At 38.7% G+C, this 19,543-nt stretch overlaps 1 long non-coding RNA gene across 4 annotated transcripts in view; it reads left to right on the top strand.

Annotated features, from left to right (window-relative positions):
• The window catches only part of LOC105478095 (uncharacterized), a 512,132-nt gene that overhangs the window by 243,495 nt on the left and 249,094 nt on the right, over positions 1-19,543 (top strand). The window contains exon 2 of one of the 4 annotated variants that reach the window (XR_011618285.1): positions 3,843-3,900. The exons of the other annotated variants lie outside the window; for them this stretch is intronic. This is a non-coding gene — a long non-coding RNA (uncharacterized lncRNA). The remainder of the gene's footprint in view (positions 1-3,842; positions 3,901-19,543) is intronic. 4 annotated transcript variants of the gene reach the window in all.

Here is a 19,543-nt window from a genome sequence, read left to right as displayed (position 1 = left end):
CTCCGACAGGGCCATGATTTCAGGAACACGTTTAATTGAAGTATTTCAGGCCATTAAAAGTCCTCTTTCCTGCCAAATGGCTGCATGGGCATGCACTACATGAAAGACATAGGCTGAGTCTGTGTAAATATTAAGCCTCATGCCTGCCTCTAATTGTAAGGCACAGGTAAGAGCAATGAGCTCAGCCTTTTGGACTGAGGTGCTACTTCCTGGCAGAGGTCCAGATTCTGTGATTTCAGTTAGGCTAATAATAGCATACTCTGACAGTTGGGTTCCACCTATCATAAAGCTACTGCCATCTGTGTACCATGTGGCCTCTGAATCTATAAGGGGAGTATCCTAGAGGTCTGGTCTAACATTACAGGTTAGATCTATGGTTTCCAAGCAAGAATGTTTAAGTGGTCCCTCCACATTTGGGTTTGGTAACAGGATACCAGGATTAAGGGTTGGCAGAGCCTAATACCTAATTCTGGTGCCTATAGAAGGAGTGTTAGGAATTTACTTATATGGCTCTGTGAGATCCAGTGAAAGGCCTTTGAGTTTAGGACATTCATTACTTGATGTGGGGTGTACACAGTTATTCTTCGGCCCAGAGTTAGCTCGGAGGCCTCCACAACCAGGGGAGCCACACACACTAGCACTCAGAGGCGTGGCAGCCATCCCCATGCCACTGGATCAAGGGTTTTTGACAAGTAACTAATTGGCCACTAGGAGGGTCCCAGTCGCTGAGTGAGGACTCCAAGTGCTGTATCCCTTCTCTCAACTACAAACAAGTAAAGATGCTTTGTAAGATCTGGCAAGGCCAGGGCGGGGGTTTCTTTGAAGGTTTTTAGAACATTGTCCATTTCAAGGCTCCAATTTAAGAGTTCCTCCCCTGATCCTTGCAGTGCCTCATAAAGAGGTTTTGCTCTAAGTCCAAACTGGGTTATCCAGATAACCTACCATTGAAACCTACCATTTGAAGAAAGGACTACAACTGATGTTTAGTGGATGGAATGTCCATGTTTAGGATAAGATTTTTGCAGTGGTCTGAGAGACCCTTGGGCCCTGGGATTAATGTTAGTTCTAAGAATCAAACCTCCTGAGAGAAGATTTGAGCTTTGGAAGGAGAGACTTTATAACCACAAGGGGCCAATGTCTGAAGAGTTGTAATAGTATTTAGGTCTGAGGCATTTTTGGTTGGATTGCAAATAAGCAGGTTATCAACATATTGAAGGACTGCTTGAAGCTAGGAGTTTGAGACCAGCCTGGACAACATAGTGAGACCCCTTCTCTACAAAAAAAATATTATAAGCTGTGGGTGGATGCACACACCTTTGGTCCCAGCTTCTTGGCCAGCTAAGATGGGAAGGTCGCTTTGGCCCAGGAAGTAGAAGCTGCAGTGAGCTATGACCATGCCACTGCACTCCAGCCTGGATGGCAGAGTGAGACCTTGTGTCAAAACAAACAAAAACCTGCAGGCCCTGTGCTAGCCACTTTATGGATATATGAATGTATATGCATAGGGTAGATACTCTTCACAACAAAGGGAGTAGGTAGGAATTTTTTTATATTTCAAATAAAGAATAATCTCATTTCACATAAAGATACTTGAATTTCAGGAGCTTAAAGAACTTGCTGAAAGTTAAAAATTAAGTATGTGACAAGGTTGGAATCTGAGCTCATCTTTCACCACTACTACTATACAGCTTCCCAGGTTTGTAATAGTAATTAAATCAAGGAGGGAAATAAGTAAAATTGTCCAATGAAAGGGAAGCAGCACAGGTATAAATAAACTTACCTGTCATAAAGACCTCCTTCTTATCATGCAATGTCCTGCTTAATATATAGATATAAATAAGATCCATGTCCATTATTAGCTCAACAAGTAAAATAATTCATTTTATTTTCCTTTGAGGGTTTTTTCAGAAGGAAAAAAAGTGGGCTAGCACAGAATATGTTCTAATCATGAGTACAGAATAGGAGAGTCTTTGTTTTTGTTTTTGTTTTTATTTTTGTTTTTGTTTTTTTGAGAGAGCGTCTCACTCTGTTGCCTAGGCTGGAGTGCAGTGGTGTAATCTCGGCTCACTGCAAGCTCCGCCTCTCAGGTTCACACTATTCTCCTGCCTCAGCTTCCCGAGTAGTTGGGACTACAGGTGCCCACCACCACACCCAGCTAATTTTTTTGTATTTTTAGTAGAGATGGGGTTTCACCATGTTAGCCAGGATGGTCTCGATCTCCTGACCTCGTGATCCGCCCAAAGTGCTGGGATTACAGGCGTGAGCCACCATGCCCAGCCAGAATAGGAGATTCTTTGTAAATGAGTATATGTGTTTAAGAAATATGTTCATACGTTATGTTGAAGCAGATGCCACATATCCACACAAACCACATTAGCATCAGGGTTTTTTTCAAATTTCAGAAATAATTTTCATGCACACATGTAAAAATATAAAAGCATTCATGAACACATTACTCATTTCAGTAATACGTATTTTAATACATAAATGATTTAGTTTATCAATAAATTAATTTATGAGTGTGATAAAGAACAGAGGACACAAGAATTTATGCAGCATTGAAAGTCTTTGGCCACTGGGTGTCATGATTTTCCCCTGTAATGATTAACCCTTCGGCAATAAAAGATCCTGAATTTTTGGAGCAGAACACTTCAGTGTTACATGGATTAGCATTGTAAATAGAAAGTTTTATTAAAATATGCCACAGTTTCTTCTCAGATTATTATGTCATACATAAACCACATTATTAGTGTAGTTTTTTTACCTGAAACTGACCAAGAAACATTAAACGTTAGGATATTTAAATAAGAAAGAAATACACAATTCTGTTGGTCATCTTCAAGTTTTATTATATCCAGGTTAAATCTGAAGAATTTGTACAGTGTATTGATGTGTGTGCCTGGGTACATTTTTGGAAGAACTCTTGGTTATACAGAATTTCCATGGTACAGAAGTTAGTCCTAGATATAATTATTGTGTCTTAGTGTCTGACTGCTTTTACCCATGCCTTGTGTGTGCATATATGATGGCAGATGTATTCTAAAACTGCACCATTAATCAGAACCAGATACCTATGTTTTTTCTCTATGAATATGCTCCACTCTGCCAAGTTCGATGGAAGTGAGTGGTTGTGACAATTCAAAACAGTTGTGCCTGTTCTACAACAGAAATGCTGCTGAACTTGTAGAAAAGACCTGTGCAAACAGAATGAGAAGGCTTAGTTGCTCCAAGGACATCACTGGAAACTTTATTTTATTTTATTTTATTTATATTTGTTTTGAAGACTAGTTATTGCCTAAGTTGTAAAGGTGAATCTGATAAAGTGGCTGACTAGTTTAGAGGTCAATATTTAAGCCATGTGATTGAATCTGTAGTGGGCAAGAGTTGGAAAAGATGCAAATGGGTTCATGGGACAGTTATATTTTGTTTTTGGTTTTTTTTGAAACTGAATATGGAAAATATCCAAGTTATGTTTCAATATATAACACTAAATCTTTAAATGACAATTTTTGCATATATTGTTATGGCCATTTAATAAATTGCTTTTTATTAAACCGGTGCAAAAGTAATTGTGTTTTTTGCCATTACTTTCAGACCTCAATTGCTTTGCACCAACCTCTTACTAGTCATAAGAACATCCTTGCTTTTAACATAAAGGGATTGGTGATGTTACCATGATTCTCACTTAAGAATTACTGAGAAAAATACAGCAGTAGGGGTTAGCAAAATCTATTAGTTAATTGAAGGCCTGTGTTTATTTGAATGAAAGGATTTTTCATTTAAATTATAAAAACAGAGCAAGTGCCCAGTTATATCAAATCCGTGTTCAATTTTATTCACAGAGATGGTGACAAAAGAAGAGTAAATGAACAATGTCAGAATCAAAAGATACTCTGCCTGGTAAGAACTTGCAATGGAATTTTTTAAAATAAGATTGAAACAAATAAAAACACGTTGAAAACTCATTAAATATTTTTAAAGTACTTGCTGCTTTAATGAAACCGAACAACAAAGACCCTGCCCTTACTGAGCCTGCAAGCTAGTGGGGGACTCCAGTACTAATCAAACTATCACAAAAGTATGCCTTTAAAACACATCACATTCTGTGAGAAAAGGTTCAGAAAAGGTTTCTCTGATGAACTGATGTTTGGCAATCAGGCCAGTGGAAATGGGGCTTGGGGCGAGGATGATGTCGGTTGTCCAGGTAGCACTCTTGAGTGGAAGGTGCATGGATGGTTGAGGGACTGAGAGAATGTTACTGCAGTTAGAAATTACAGGATGAGGGTGCGGTTCTGGGCATTGCAGGATGGAGACATAACACATGATGCATCAGGAGAGAAAAGGAAGGAAGGGCTGTCTTGCACAATTTTTTAAAGATACACTGAGAGGGCGAGGTGGTGGGCGCCTGTAGTCCCAGCTACTAGGGAGGCTGAGGCAGGAGAATGGCGTAAACCCGGGAGGCGGAGCTTGCAGTGAGCTGAGATCCGGTCACTGCAGTCCAGCCTGGGCGACTGAGCGAGACTCCGTCTCAAAAAAAAAAAAAAAAAAAAAAAAAGATACACTGAGAACCTTGGCCACTCCTTAAGAGCTCACACTAGAGAGCATAAGAGCAGGTAGAAGACTGTCACAGTTATCCAGAGTAGAGATGATGATAGCTTGCATAACAGTGGTGTTGGTGAAGATGGAAAAAATTAGATAAAATGAGAGATGTTGTGTGTGTGTGTGTATATATATGTATATATACATATATATGTGTTCTAATACTCAAGTTGGTTCTGTTTCTCTGGAGAACACTGACTAATACAAATGATAATTGAAGTATTGGTGTCATGGGTATAATTAAATTGCTTAGGTAGAGTATACAGTGAGAAGACAGGAGGTCAAGGAAGGACCTCTGAGAAATTCCAGCACTTAAAAGCTCATATAGGAAAGGTTTAGTATTGGGTTTACTCAGCGCTCCTAATCCTCTTCCTTCATTGCAGAAAATTACTCCTGCACACACATATCTGCTTGGAAATGGACTTACACATGTAGTTTTCTTGTCGTCTTCTGTTTTCTTCCTGGACTCCACCATTCTGGTCACGTGTGATGGGTTCAGCTGTCCAATATGATCCAAATAGACAATATGATTTTCTTCCTGGAAAGAACAAAATACGCAACCTGATACTGAGAACCTCTCAAGTCATTGAAAGGTCTTCTGAATTATTTGAGTTCGGCAAGGGCATTTCATTGAACCTTGAATTGAAATAATTATCTGTCTAATAGGAGCAAACTCAGGCTAAATATAGACTATGTACAAACCTAGAACACATGTGGAATCATCAGTTATTGAAAGATAAGGCTAGGCGCAGTGGCTCATGCCTGTAATCCCAGTACTTTGGTAGGCCGAGGTGGGTGGATCACCTGAAGTCAGGAGTTTGAGACCAGCCTGACCAACATAGTGAAACCCCATCTCTACTAAAAATGTAAAATCAGCCGGGTGTGGTTGTGCATGCCTGTAATCCCAGCTACTTCAGAGGTTGAGGCAGGAGAATCACTTGAACCCAGGAGGCAGAGGTTGCAGTGAGCCGAGATCATGCCACTGCACTCCAGCCTGGGCAACAAGAGTGAAATTCCACACCCCGCCCCCACCACAAAAGAAAGAAAGATAAGTCATTACTTTAATGACTGTGGCAGAGTTCACATCTCATTTACCCTCACCAGCAGGGTGGATGGGTATGAAGGCCAACACCAATTTATAACCCAAACCCATTCTCACCAGCAGGATGGGTGGGTATGAAGGCCAACACCAATTTATAAATATATTATCTTTACTTATCCAATTTCCTGGTTGTGTATTTTCCCCCCAAAATAATTATAGCCTTACTATGCAATTTGTCACATAAAGTTTGTTTTCAAGAAATGTCTTTAGGTAACATCTTGTATGCATGTGCTAAAAACTGTTGTCCCTGCCTAGTTGCCTTTAAAAAGTTATTATGTATATTTGAGGTTTACAGAATAATGTTATGGGATGTGTGTATCTCACTCATGGTCTTGAAAGCAAATATACCAATTATTTTCTTCTTTTGGAATTCTAAGTGTCCAGCCACAATGGAGTCATCCACTGAGGAGTGAAAGAGTTTCACTCCACTGAGTTATTGTAAATGTGTTTGGGGCTTCCAACTGAGAAGTAACCTCATCAGACAGTTTCTACAGACTCCTGTTCTATATTTCATTGCTACACAATGAATCAAAAGTAAAGACCCCAAGAATGTCTCTCCTTTCTTAGGTCATAACACCACAGGGGCAATTGCACCATTTCAAAAGGCAGACCATTCTAGTGTCTGCTCTCAGGGTTTGTTTCTGTTGAAGCAGAGCTAAGGCATTTTACAGCCCAGAAATACATTCTAATGACAAATTAATTCATGTATTTCTTTACAACAGTGTCTCCGTGAATTGAAATAAAAACCCATTGGCACAGTAGGAAGGATGATCTTTATCAGGGAGGGTCACACTAGTGACTATTACTTCTGCTGCATATCCCTTTGAAAAGCAGAAGGGCAAAGTTGTTTAGATTACACCTAAATTGATTCCGCAGAGGGTGTGTGTAGAGAAATGAGGATCACCTGTGTGACAGGCAGTTTATCACTATACATATACATTTACAAAATGCATGTTTTAGAACTGTCAGCTTTCCTTTTATATCATCATCGTTCAAGTATTTTAAAGAGTGAAATAAAATGTATTGAAATGCACTTGACAGTGATCAGGGCACAGCATAAAGCCTGGAGAGCTGTAGTTTGCAGTGAGCCTGGGATTTTGAAGTGCTATACTAAGCAGCCATACCGATTGACTTGTGTTTCAGTCCTGTGAGGTTTACCTGTTGTCTTTCCCAAATTTCCCAGAATTTTATCCTGGAAGGCTCTGGCTGATCCTGAATTAATATTTGGGTGTACCTTGAGTCTTTCTTCCATGTCATCTAAAGTCTAGCCTCTGGAACCCAGCTGGGAAGGGCTCAGTCTGCCTAGCACAGGCAAGGCCTGGAAGCAGACCTCAGGAAGGGCCAAACTACCCCCGGATGGCCAGGAGAACCTGGGCTGTATGGGGCCATGCTGTGAGGGTGTACTGCTTTCCTGGGAGAGAGCAGACCAGGACAGACCTTCAGAGTCCAGGCATTCAACCATGTAGAAAGGAATTAGAGAAAAAAAAATAATAGGAAGATAGTGAAGCATATACAGAGCAGGCTGCTTCAGTGAAGAACTGTGATGAGAATTACAAGGATTTTTTGAGGGGAGTAAAACAGTAAAAAAATAACAAGGACAACAGTGCAAGAGAAAGTGAGGGAGAAGCAGACAGAGAGAAGATGCAGCTATGCACACATGCAAAGGCAGAGAAAGAAAAAGATACGCTTGTGTATATGTGTGTAAGGAGAGAGAGAAATAGAGACAAAAAGAAGGGGTTTGTGTCAGCCATGCACCAAAATATTCTTAATCCCAACACTCAAGGCTTCATTGGGCGATATTAAAAAGTTGAAAGTTCTACAGTGATACTGTCCATCATATAAACACTGAGTGGCATCTGATTATAAAGTTATAATAGCAGTACTTTTTAATTTTTAATTTTTCTTCTGTTGTATTATCCTATAGCAATTGTAAGAGTACATAAAGTTAATAGTTTTTTGTTATTTTATTAATTTAAAATTAAAGCGAGTTTCAAGGAGTTATTTTGGTGCTTAAATGAAATGTAATTCCAAATGCATTGATTGAATGCCTGAAATGTGCCGGGCACAGAGAGATGCTGAAGTGTAAGACCCAGGGGCATCTATGAACTTCTAAAGTAATTGGACCTATAGGCAGGTTTACTAACCATTGAAATGCAAAGGAGAATAAGCCACATGCACTTAAATGAATTCATTCAATGATTCAGGGGTTGAAATTGGGAAAATCACAGTTGACTCTAAAGAAACAAGTAAATACTCTGTTAAGAAGAGAAAATTGAAGGAAATAGGAAAGGAAGCACAATTTCTATTGGCCTAGTAGAAGCAAGGACTAAAAGCCAGACATGGGCCATGTCTGGAAAAGAGTGAAGAATCCCATGTGGCTAGAGCAAGGGTGAATGCAGAATGAGGATGGAAGACTAATGCTGGAGGTGGGGATTGCAAACATCTGAGGAAGACTCACAATGCCAGTTGGAGGAATGTTCAGGTATTCAGTGGGTCAGGGGAGCTGCTGAATGGTTAGAACTGAAGAAGAATGTTGCAATGAATTGCAGAAGTATGTTTGCATACACATTACAGAGATTGTTACTAACTTGATAGAAGGTGATTAAAGGCTCACCCTACACAGCAGAAACCCAAGTTTTGAGACTTATCCTCAGGTGTGATACTATCCTGTGTAGCAGCACTGCCCAACAGAACTTTCTGTGGTGATCAAGAATCTGCGTATCTGTACTGTCCAATATGGTGGCCACGTGGGGTTACTGACCACTTCACATGGGGCCAGTGGGACTGAGAAATTAATTTTAATTTTATCTAATTTTAACATATTTAACTATAAACGTAAATCGCCTTAGGTTGCTGCTACCGATTACTATATTAGATAGAAGATACAGCTATATAAGGATGTAGCATGAAAAGAAAAAATTTATAAACATGTTAAATAATATAAGATTTTGGTCCACTGAGGTCCAGAAGTTTCTCCTATTTCCATTTCTAATACACTGTCAGGTTAATTATCAGAAAATTTCTGCCTCATTATGAAACTGGATGTTTAGAACATTGTCAAGGATACCCTAAAGGGTATTATGGACCGAGAGTCTAAAGTCTAATCTAATGTAACAAATCCCCAGTTTCTGTTTCCCTGTCTGTTACAGTCACTTGACCAATTTTAATTGAATGCTGTCGTGTAGTGTTTATCAAATACCTTCAACCTTTTAAAACGCTTTGCTCAATGGCAGTTCATTTTTGAGGGTGGATTTCTTTTGGTGGCTGAGAAAAAAGCAACTCCAAAAACTCATTTCATGCTCAGAGATTCGTGCAGCTATAATTGATTTAGGTGTTGGGCAAAACAGTCAAGGTGAGAAAACACATGCACGAAGAGAAGTCATTACTGTAAATGAGAAGAAATATCTTCCTTGAAATACTGTAGAAAAGAACAGAAAAAAACAGAAGTACTTTTCAAGGAAAATTGGATCAGATCAAGAAATTCTTAATAGCTAAGTGAAGTCTTTCAAAATTATGCTCATAGCAGTGAACTGAACTATTATTAATAGTCTTTGAGATGAGAGTGAAAGTGACGGCTAATAGATCCAGAGATGGATTTGACTCCTTTTGTCTCCAAATTCCACTCTTTATTGGCTTTGAGGCACCTTAATGAAGCCCAAAGTCTAGAGAAAACAGAGTTGAAAGAAAAAATTGTGCCTTAAATTAGATTAAATGGCCTCAATGCTATGGTGGAATAATACAACAATTCCTATTCTCATCACAGTTACCCGAAAAAGAGAAGGAACTGACAAAGGCCACTTGAAGATGGCAAAGCAAACAAATATGCAACAACAAAAACCCAGCAACATGGTGTGTGGATGAAAACCCAAAAGTATCCAATTGCAGTTTGAGAAGTGTATGGGTTAGGTTGGCATTTGATTGCCAAGTGAAAAAAATAAAAGGAATTAAGCTCTTATAGATCAAATAAGAATGAGAATTTTTTGTCAAAACTGCTTTGCTATATCAACAAAAATTTAAATATCTCCCAAACAGAGAACACTACAAACAAAGAACAACCCATCCATTTCTAATTCTAATTTAATTCTATCACAAATAGGAGCTGAACTCTGATATATGGGATTTATATTTGGGATATGTGTTTAAGCTAATGGAAGAGCTTTGACAGGAACAAATTGTGAATTCAGTTCTATATTAATCTTAGAGTTTCAGTTAGTTATATAACAGCTCCTTCTCCCAGAAGCATATTAAGAAAAAGGAACACTCAGAATGTTTCAGTGTACTTTAAATGAAAATATAATTTTGCTATTTCCACTCATTTAGTCTTGGTGCTTTGTGGTACTCAGAAAAAAAGATTATTATTTTTTCCTTTGGAAACTGTTTTAAAATGTTGACTTTTGTTGATGAAATTCTGAGAATATAGTCGTCGGTTGCATGCCTGCTAGAGAGATAACAGGAGCATTTCAAGACTTAATGCACACACAGAGTCAGAGAAAAGAAAGGCTGTCTCATTGTGTGGTTCTGCTTAAGCAGCTAAGACTCTTTGCTTAGAATACATCATGCAATGTCTTATTCTCATTAGCCTGAATGGATCCCATGACATTCTGGAACCAATTGCTTTCAAAGGCAGTAGACCCAGGCTTCTTCAGTTGCTTTTAAGACTTTTTAGATGTCTGGTGTATGTGGAGAATGACATCTGTGTGGCCCACTGTGGCGATCTCCAGAGATTGTTCCCAACCTCTAGCCAAATAACCCGGAGCATCTGGCTACCCATTGCCCCTCCCAGCTGAAATCCTGGCCCTCACCAGTCCTTCTTCTGATTAGACTCGTGCACGGGTAAGCCCGTGGGTAAGCCCCTGATCTCATGCACTTCCCCTGAAGTCCAGGGCTGAGTGGAGCAAGGGTAGGTATCACTGAACACACAGAAGAAATGGGGTCAATGGGAGAACAGCAGGGAAGTCAAGGGTAGGTGGATGGAGTATCCATTAAATCGTTTTCCTTAGGGACTCCCTGGTTTCTTTTTTCTCCCAGTCCAAATATTATCTTTTTTCACACAAAATATAATTATGCAAATATAATTTCCTTTGCAATATTAGCTACTGTCTATCTCTTACTAAAATGCATTGAGCTAGAAACAACATCATTTTGTACATAATGTGGCTGGCATCTATAAAGAAGAGAGTGAGGAAGGAGAAGGAGAGGGAAGATGGCAAGTGAAAGTGCTGCTATCTTTGGGAATTTGGTTGACAAACATTCACTAACATTATCTATAAACCATAGGACATTTAATATTGAAAGACATATTGGAAGGGATAGTGCTTGAGAGTTGCTATCCTGTAAGACACTTTCAGTCATTTGAGTCATTTATGACTGCAAAACGTTTGAGGATTTCTACTTTGTTCAAATGCACTATTGTCCTACTGTGAAAGTGTCTGGTGACCACAGTGTCTTGGAATTGAGAATGTTTTACTTCTTTAGGGAGCCTGATACCTAACTCTGCCTGAAATGTAACAGAATTCTTTTTAGTTTGTAAAGAAATATAATACCCCAGTGTTCTTAAGTAATATCATCATTAACATGTGTATTAAAACATGCTGAATGTTTTCTTATGCAACATTAGATAACAACATAATTGTTCTACCTGGATACTGGATTATATCAGCACATGTTATAAACAGATCATTTCCTAGAAACACAAAAAGGTCTGAGATGAACTTCAGTGCCCCTACTTTAATCACCAGGGACCAAAATTGTCTTACTTCAAACTCTTGAAATCTAGTAAAAATGGCTACTCATGTGCTTAGAGAGTTATTTGTTTTAGATTTAATCTTACAGCTACTTAGGGGAAAAAAGTTGAACTTAAAGGTAAAATGTCACTAGATGTATTTTCTAATCATTCTCAAAGCATGACTACTCTGCTTATGTTTAGTTATCTTGAGAATAAAGTTTTAATGCTTACCTCATGTTCCCCCAAAATTCCCCATATATTTTTCTGAGATGACCATTCTGAGTGAAAAGGCATATTTCTATATGTCTTACAGCTAGAAAATCAGAAATAGACAATGGGATAATTGAAGTTGAGGTGGACAGTTGCTCCTCCAGACATCACTTTATGATGTATAAGCCATAAAATATTAAGGTTAATCCATCAGGTGTCTACACTACAATGCATGTCCCAGGCATAACTAAGCAGCCCCATCAATGTGAAAAATTGGCGCACATCATAAACAACTGCACTAACATAACCAGTTTCCTTTACAGCAAAGAATGTAGTTATAACATAAGATGTTCAAAATCCCATGAGGTATTAGCCGGGGGAGTTCAAGTGTTCCTCCATGAGTGTTTCAAACGAATTTAATGGCACAATCTTCTCAGTAACCTCTAAGCATGCATCTTATAATAAATGATTCGAATTATTTTTCCTTTTGAGTTGAATTGGGCACATTCCTGTACATAGTCCTGTGCATGGATGATAAAATATGAATGAAACACATTCTATGCTCTTAAGAAGAATGCAAGTGACAGAGACAAAATATTCATATGAAAATGAGGTGGCAATATCAGGTTGCATGTAATACTTGACAGATGGGGGGTGCCGTAAGTATCATGATTACATGATAATTCAGAGCAAGCAGGCACAAGTTGGAGGGGGTAATTAAGACTTCCTGGGAGCTGAAGGGAAAGTGAGAACTCAAAGGACCCCAAGGCAGGTGGAGGAATTAGTGAGTCACGGCTTGGGGGAAGAATTTCGTGATATTTTATTTTGAGATAGAAATTGGAGGAGAGAAAGTCAATACCTTTTCTTTTTATGAGTGTTTTTCATGATAATTAAACTAAAGTTTTACCAAAGTAGGTTTTCTACCCTAACTTCTAAATAAATAAAGGTATAAAGCACGGGTTTGACAGGTATTTTGAGTGGTATTCTCTACCCTTGGAAAAAATGGTCTTTTGCATATTAGTTCAACTTTGCACACTGCAACAAGTAGCTCTGTGCAGTCTTTCCCTGTGAGAGTAGTTTCCTAAACTGATAATATCTCTGGGCTTCCAGACAACTCAAGGGCTAGATGGGGAGGAGAGTAATTAGGAACAAAATTGAATTGGCTTTAAATATATTTGTAATAGATTTTCAGATGAAGATGCTTACTCAAATTACCAATAAAAAAAAGAGTATTGGGATTTCGGAAATGTTGAGACTCAATGGTTGACCATTTGACCCAGTAAGTGATAATAAGACTTTGGTTTGTGGAGCTGCTTCCTGCAACAGGGCGTGCCTTAGTACTATTGATTAAAATGGCAAGAACCGAAGGAAAATAGGACTCGTTACGGGGATACCTAAGACCAACAATGAAATACGCACTTTGTCTACAGAGTATGCTAATAGAATGTGGGGGCCATATTCAGAATGAGGTTTTTTGCATTGTGAATTTTTAGTATTTATAAAAGTAATCTTTTAAGCCATCTTTTATCAGGTCTTCATCTATCTTCTCAATTAAGATTCTGAGGCATAGCTTGAGGTCAGTCAGTTGAAGCAGACGCTCTAGTTCATTTGATAAAATGGTGCACTGAGGCATGAATCAGCCCCAATCTGCCCACAGTTCCTCATCCCCGCAAGGGAAAAGAAGGCCATTTCATGAGACTGTATTTATACAGGTATTTCCAAAATGTGAACTCAGTGTGACCTTGGCACTTACCAGATAATTTGAACCATTATAGAAATAAGAACATGTTGTAAAAGCATACAGAAGACAGACAAGTCATAACTTCTGCAAAAGCCAAATGCTTCATCATAGCAGCATTTTTCTCATTATTTACTGGGATAAATAAATACTGAAGCCAGGAATAATTCACTTATTTAAAATTGGTTAAGTGGGCAAGTGCCATAACTAATAAGTCTTACAATTAGGAGTTAGGTTGAAAGCTCTACATCATACATTGAAGTTAAGAAATAGAACACTGGAGTAACCTTTAGGCAAAAAAATACTACTACTGCTACTAATATTATAACAAACATGTCTCATATTTATCATAGCTCTGCCATTTTTCCCATGGAGACCGCATGTTTGTGAGCAGACGGCTATTAGGTGTTTTTATCTCTCATAGACTTCTGAGTTCATTGCAGGCACTGGAGCATGGGGAGGCTGAAGAGCAGGGAATGCCTGAGGGAGGTGAGTCACAGAGCAAACAGGTGGTACATCTGCAGGGCAGGGGCAAGGGTGCAGTAAAATACTCATCGAATGGCAGGACAGTTTTGTACAGGATCCTGGAATGTGTGCGAGACTGCATGGAAACTCACTATCCTTGCCTGCAAGAAAGCTAGAATGCCCTGTCTGGGCCAGACCTCAAGTCCATACGTGCTCTTAGCTTCTGGGACCTATGCTATGATCCTTGGGAAGCCCTAGGGGCTACTACTCTGGGTTTTAGGTTATTGGTCAGGAAAGTCTAGTCCTCTGCAAGGCAGACCGATACTCATTTGAATATAAAGACTAGACACTCCCTTGAAAGAGAATGCATGTGTATTTTTTTATAGCCAGCTGTAAAACTGGAGACTCCTAGAAAAACTGAAATTCAAACAAATTTGTCTTTCTTTCAAATGCTAGCTTCCTTTTAAATGAGAAGTGGTTTTGGTTGTCACCCCCTCCCCCTCCATTAACATGCTGGGATATTTAGAAGATTATGTAAAGATTAGCTAAAGTATCCTAATGTTTATATAGGCATACCCAGAATCCTAAAAAATTTCCTGAATTGTATCTGAAATTTTTCTATGAAAATTAGAACCAGTACTTGAAATGGTGCTTGAAAATTTTCTATGGTTCTTCTAAATCATCTTCGTGTAATAGAATTACAACATAAGTCAAAATTTGATGTATCTATATAATTTTAAAAGGTCCAGTAGCCACATCCAAACAGGAAAAAGAAACTAATGAAATGATTTTATAGTGTATTTTATTGAACCCAGTATATCTCCAATATTATAATTTCAACGTGCAGTCAATACAGAAATACTAATGAGATACTTTACATTCTACTTTTTAAATGTTTAGTCTCTGAGATTGGCGTGCATTTTACATTTGCCCCACATATGGAAGTGCCACACTTCAAATGTTGAATAGCCACATGTGGCTACTGGCTACTGTATACGGACAACGTAGCTCTACTTATAGTTGGTGTGGTTAAGCAACGTTGACAGAATGAGATTTCCTAAGCCTCTGCATCCACCCAATATCACCATTAATATAATTGATTCTCTCTAAAATCTTAGGATTTTATACCACAGATGTAGTGCTGGTCTGGAATACCAGGTACTTACCTAAACTAACCTTAACTAGAGACCACAAGATCTTCACCCCAAATCCCCAGTCACCTTCATCATTTCTCAGAACTACTTGGGGAGTCAAAGTTTTCAATAAACAAATGTGTACACTGAGTGAATTTAACCTCAAAGACAAAGGCTGTGGTTTAGGATGAGTTGACTTGAAGTCAGTCTTCTTCAGCATGACTTCAGGTCAGCTAAGGACAAACCACAATGAAGCTTTTAATCCAAACTTTGGTGCCAACCTCCTTGGAAATAGAGTTGGCAGGGACCTACTATATTATGTAACAAATCCTCATCTTCTTATAGATGAAAAAAACTGAGGTTTGGGAGATGTACTCAAGTCACCTAGGACTTTGAAAAAAATGTTTTTAAATAAAACAAGGTCTTCTCATCATTAGAAATATTCATTGTGATAAGATGAGGCAAAATGCATAAAGTAAGGACTTCAAAGTTTACCGCTATCATGCTTTCCCCCATCTTTTCAGATCTCCTTAGATTTGTATGAGACATTCCAAAATTAATTCAGACTTTTCACTTCATGCCTATAAACAGGTTGATTACAAATTTTGGATAGGACCAAACTACATGTACTCATGCTGTTTTGTCAGGTACAGAATTCATATATGATCACTTTGTCCATCTAAAATATGCAAATACTGCAGAAACATACAGAGTGAAATGGATGAATTTCCTCTCACGCTCCATCCTTCCTGGCCCAAGTCCTATTTCCCTTTCCAAAGGCAAACATTCCCAGTTTGATATATAACCTATGATGTTTTTCTTAAATTCATACACACATAACACTTATTTTAAATAAGTATTTTATATTAGGAGAGTCTTAGATTTACAAGGCAGATGTGAAGATAACACAGAATTCCCATCTATTTCCTACCCCATTTCCACTATTCTTTTTGTTTTAACTTTTATTTTAGGTTCAGGGGTGCATGTGCAGGTTTGTTACATAAGTAAATTTGTGTCATGGGGGGTTGTTGTACAGACTATTTTGCCTCCTAGGTATTAAGCTCAGTACCCATTAGCTATTTTTCTCGATCCTCTCCCTACTCCCACCCTACATCCTGTAGTAGGTCCCAGTGTGTGTTGTTCTCCTCTATATGTCTGAGTGTTCTCATCATTTAGCTCCCACTAACAAGTGAGAATATGCAGCATTTGGTTTCCTGTTCCTGCATTAGTTTGCTAAGGATAATGGCCTCCAGCTCCATCTATGTCAATACAAAGGACATTATATTATTCTTTTTTATGGCTGCATAGTATTCCATGGTGTGTATGTACCACATTTTCTTTATCCATTCTATCATCGATGGGCATTTTGGTTGAATCTCTGTCTTTGCTATTTTGAATTTCACTATTCTTAATATCTTACATTAATATAGTATATTTGCCACCAATAATAACCCAATATGCATATGTTCTTATTTACTTAAGTCCAAATGTGTTTTAGATGTTCCTACTTTTTTTCTAATGTAGTTTTTCTGGTCCAGGATAACATATTAGATGTAAGCATCATGTCTTCTTAGGATTCTCTAGACTTGTGATTGTTTCTGAGATTTTCCTTATTTTGGATGACCTTGACAGTTTTGAGAAGTACTGCATGGGTATTTTAAAGAGTTGATGGTTTTCTCATAACTAGGCTGGGGTTATGAGTTTTAGGGAGGAAGACCCCAGATATGAAGTGCCACTTTTAATATGTGACTCTCTTTTTAATTGTTTAGCAGCAACTCATAAATTTTCTCTAATGGAAAAGCGACATAAACATCACCACATAAAAACAAAGTTTTTCCTTCTATGTGGTCTTTTTCTTCAAATATTTTTAGTCATAATAGTGGAAAGATTATCTCAAAACATGAGAGTTAAGTTAAACGTCTTGGTGATGCTTCCAGGAATTTCTCAACCATTTTCTTTCCATGCATAAGTTATGGCTGTCACCCTAGCTGATGTCCAGGGAGGTTTATTATGTGTCAAGCATGAGTTTTTTCCAAGCTGTTTCTAAAAAACAAACTTGTCGCCAGCAGAATGGCATTTTCACTTTCTCTTCAGTGTCCTGTGTGATTGGCATCCCAACCAGTGATAATGCTGACATCTACCATTTGTTCACACACCATTGATACTGACTCACTAAATAGCCTGAGGCACCTCTTCTCAATGCCACAAGCACTTACCCTCTGAGTTAATGAAATGGGTAAAGGAGAAAAGAAAGATGGTTAACAAAATTTATAATAAAGAAATCTAAGAGTACAAAAATAAATATAAAAAATGTACTGGGGAGAGGAAGATCAGAAACTTCACCTTTCTATAATCATGCATCATTGGAACGTGTTTATGGAGTGTCTTAGCTCTGCGCTTCCCCTGGTGAGAGGTAAAAATTCAATTTGGTCCACTCTACATCCCCAGAGTGATGTCTTATGGGGAAGCCACTCCATTCTAAGATAGAGCAGGCTCAGTGAAGTTTTTCTGTAAAAGGCCATGGAGTAAACATTTTCAGCTTTGTGAACCACATGTCCTCTGTTTCAGTCACTCAACTCTACAGATGTAGTGTGAAAACAGCCTGGGCAATATGCAAATGAGTGGGTGTGGGTGTGTTCTAATAAAACTTTATTTACAAAAACAGGCAGTGAATCCATAAGCCAACCTCTGATATAGAGACAAGAATGCTAAAAAAGAGTGCGTCTTTCTGGTTCAAATAGGGAAAGAAAGAAAAAAAAATGACAGATTGAAAAATAAATCGAAAGAGAAAGACAATTATTGCCCGCATCTCATTTTCCTGATGTGTCAGTCTGTTCTGTGTCACTGTAAATAAATACCTGAGCCTGGGTAATTTATGAAGAAAAGAGGATTAATTGGGTCAGGGTGCTACAGGCTGTACAAGCATGGCTCCAGCTTTTGCTGCTGGTGAGGCCTCAGGACACTTACAGTTATGATGGAAGGCAAAGGAGAGCAGGCAATGTCACATGGCAAGAACAGGAGTGGGAGGGGTGAGAGGTGCCACACTTTTAAACCACCAGATCTTGCATGAACTCAGAGCAAGAACTCACTCATTATCTTCAGGACAGCACCAAGGCATTCATGAGGTATCCACCCCCATGACCCAAACACCTCCCACCAGGCCCCACCTCCAACATTGGAGATTACATTTCAATACCAAATTTAGAGGGGACAGCATCCAAACTATATCACCTGATTTCTGTGGTATTCATTTTTTGTTGCTGCTTAACAGATCACTACAAAGGTAGCAGCTTGAAACAATACCCATCTAATAGGTCACATAGTTCAGTAGGTCAGAAATCAGGTGGGCTTACCTGGTTGTTCTAGGTAGGGTCTGAAGGGTGAAATCAAGGTGCTGGCTGGCTGGCCTCTTATCTGAAACCTCCGGGAAAAAATCTGCTTCTAGGCTCATTGAGGTTGTTGGTAGACTCCATTTCCTTATAATTGGGCCCAGGTCCTTGTTTCTTTGCTGACTGTCATTCCAGGGCGTTTCTCAACACATTAAGGATGCTACATTACTTCTCATGTCTCATGTGGCTTCTTACATGTTCAGGCTACCAACAGAGAGTTGAATCCTTCTCAGGCTACAAATTTCCATGACTTCTTTTATTTTTATTTATTTATTTTTATTTATTTATTTATTTATTTTTGGTTGAGCAGGGACAGAGTCTCTCTCTGTCACCCAGACTGGAATGTAGTGGCATGATCTTGGCTCACCGCAACCTCCGCCTCCCCGGCTAAAGCAATTCTCCTGCCCCAGCCTCCTGAGTAGCTAGGATTACAGGCGCACACCACCATGCTTGGCTAATTTTTGTATTTTTAGTGGAGACGGGGTTTCACCGTGTTGGTCAGGCTGGTCTCAAACTCCTGACCTTGTGATCCGCCCACCTCAGCCTCCCAAAGTGCTGGGATTACAGGAGTGAACCACTGTGCCCGGCCCACAAATCTCCATGACTTCTTATGTCACTTGCCAGAGAAAGTTGTCTTCTAACAAGGGCTCATGTGAAAAATCCTTCTAACAAGGGCTCAGCCCACCCAAGTAATCTCCCTATCTCAGAATCAGCTGTGCTATATAACACAACACAATCATGGGAGTGGTATCACATCACAGTCACAGGCTCTAGAGATTTGGGTGAAAGCTTTTGGGGGCCAGCTTTAGAATCTGCTTACCACATCTACCTTACAACTTTGTCATCAGAGTTAAATAAAATAAACCAAATAAAATGTCCTAGCACTGAGTCTGGAAACAGAAAGATGGCCAAAAATATTAAATGTGTCTCAAAATTTGCAAAATTTTGAATTTTGTTTTGTATCTCTTCCCTGTATTTTTAAATTCTTGCTTATGTAAAATGTTATGTCCCCAAGTAAAGAGGAACTATGAATGTCATCAGCAGTAAACCATTGACCATTCTTGATTTTTGTTTTCCTCAGTAGTAACAAAACTCAAAAATTCCATGCAGACCAAAAAAATTATGCCATCACTTTATAAATGGGTTTAAAGCACATTGTATCTATTACACGAGGCCTCCTAT

The sequence above is a fragment of the Macaca nemestrina genome, chromosome X (genome assembly GCF_043159975.1).
Source record: "Macaca nemestrina isolate mMacNem1 chromosome X, mMacNem.hap1, whole genome shotgun sequence".
Taxonomy (NCBI): domain Eukaryota; kingdom Metazoa; phylum Chordata; class Mammalia; order Primates; family Cercopithecidae; genus Macaca; species Macaca nemestrina.
Note: the sequence above shows the minus strand (reverse complement) of the source record. Positions and strands in the feature narration are given on the sequence as shown.